Genomic DNA, 2,300 nt, shown 5'->3' with positions numbered 1-2,300 from the left:
TAATAAGGATTGGAGGAGTCAAGCAAGCTTGAAGAAGAGGTACCCGAAAGTGGAGTGGACTGATCGTCAACAGAAGGAGCCATTTGAAAAGAAAATCTAAAGATCTGAAGAAAAAAAATGAAACTTTTTGAGCACTTAAAGCTGTGATACCATGCAGGAAAGCAGAGAATTTAGGAAGTTTTCTTTTCTATTGATTTTTGTGTATCAAAATCTATACATAGTATTTTATATATACACAAAAGAGAGAGAGCAAAAAGAATATTCTTCCTAACTAACTTGTCACACCTGTCCTATACATGATTGGCTATGTGATAACTAAATTTGTACTTTGTATAGAATAATTACAGAAAAGGAAACATTTATCTACAAATACGTGTGTGTGTTCTAGAAGTATCCAATTTAACATTGTGTTCTGTTCTTTTTCATTTGGGCTGCATTCTTCTTCTATTGGGCTGTATATTGGTAAATTGTTGGGCCTGCTCAGGAAGTCCAAAACTTCTGGTCCATTTTGCTTTTATAATTTCAAACAAGACCAAACCAATCATTCCCTTAAACTTATCAAAATCTTTTCCTCTTTCATTTGATACAACCAAAGCCCTAATTTTTCTTTCATCTTCCTTGGTTCTTTGTCGCTTAGAAACAAGAACATTATTGTTAACAGTATTACAAAACTGATGACATTCATCAATGGCCAAAACACACATACAAGAAGTCGCCTTTCTTTATAAAAATTGTTAATAAACTCTAAACATAAATACTATATTTTTTTTTAACTAAAAGGGGCTGCACTTGAGATCATCTTGGTCACAGGTTGCCTACGTACCCCCACAAATAACTTGTTAAGAGGGAATTAAGCCCGCACGTATTCTTAATGTACATTTATTACAAAATAATATTCTATAATCAATTTATCTAATGTTGTCAGCAATGTTGCATGAGTTCCAGTCTCTAGTTTCTTCAGACTCTGCATCAATGTTATATAATCAAATCTCGAATGTGTGGTTGTGCCTTGAATGCTGTCTTTCGATGGGGTCTGTGCAAAAGGGACAAGTAACCACTTTGCTTCTTCCTTGTCTTTGTTGTAGGTTGGACATTTTTGGATAATTTCAAAAAGAAATGATTTAACAGCATGTCGGTTGTCCAACGCGAGCTCGGATTCTTTACCTGACAACTTCTCACAAAATCTTTTGCCTCTGTTGACAGTTTTGCATTCTCAAAATTTGGTTCCTCAAATCCAATCCGGCTTAACACATCATCATTCTTAGCATCAAAATCAGATGATTCCCAAAGGAGTTTCCCAGTGATCAACTCGTACACAGTATAACCAAGAGCCAAGATATCCGTCTATGGACTGTATTCATGCTTAAGCACGGATTCAGGTGCCTCCTTTTAGTTCCTCTCAATCCCTGTTTTTGCGTCCAGCTCTGTTCCAAAGTTATAGCAAGCCCGAAATCTGCGATCTTGGCAATCTCTGTTGTATCATCAGTAGGAGTAACAAGTAGAATATTGTGAGGCTTTATATCGCAGTGAATGATTCCCGCCCCATGAATGCGACTGAGCCCTAAAACGATATTTTTGGTATGTTTTTTAACTTCAATCTCCGACAACCTTTTTCCTGAACTATTCAAACGATCCGCCAAACTTCCACCGGAAGCATATTCTAATAATAAGTTGTAGAAGAGTACATCATCTTCTAACGTGACTTTAACACCAAAACACGAAATAACATAAGGAGAGTTTTCAAACAACCGAAGGAATTCCCTTTCATCTTGAAGTGAATGTGATCGACTCAACATGCAAGATTTTATAGCAATCAGTGATGGAATTCGAACATTCAGTAGTGTTATCAATGGAAGCTAAAGAAACAAAGTCAAACCCTCCTTTTCCCAACGTTCTCCCTCTCTTCCACTTAACTTCAACTTCTACTTCTTCTGCCATTAGAATGAATTAGGTTTTGTTGCTGCAATTTCTCTCTCGGAATTATAAATTTATGAATAATCGTTTGCTGCGTAGTGTACGTTGTTGTTGTAAGTATTGGTTACTTAAAACTTTGTTTCCTATATTGTTTACCCTATTCCGTGTTTTAATTCCATTTCGTCTCCTCTCCTATTCAAACTTGGAGTACATTATTTGTTTTTCTATAAAAACAGGGAAACTAATAGTATTATTAGGAAACTTAATTTCCGATATTTCTTTTAGTATTCTGAACAGTTAACTTTAGGCGCAAGTGTAAAGCATATACTTTATTTAGATTTGAGAAAATTATTTAGTCATTGCTAAAATATCTTAACATTTTATTT

General features: G+C 35.1%; 1 pseudogene; it reads right to left on the bottom strand.

Moving 5' to 3' along the window:
* Positions 1-975: 975 nt before the first annotated feature.
* On the bottom strand, positions 976-1,938 carry LOC107828815 (mitogen-activated protein kinase kinase kinase 20-like; annotated as a pseudogene).
* Between the last annotated feature and the right edge of the window lie 362 nt (positions 1,939-2,300).

The sequence above is a fragment of the Nicotiana tabacum genome, chromosome 8 (assembly GCF_000715075.1).
Source record: "Nicotiana tabacum cultivar K326 chromosome 8, ASM71507v2, whole genome shotgun sequence".
Lineage (NCBI taxonomy): Eukaryota > Viridiplantae > Streptophyta > Magnoliopsida > Solanales > Solanaceae > Nicotiana > Nicotiana tabacum.
This window is presented reverse-complemented; position numbering and strand designations above follow the sequence as displayed.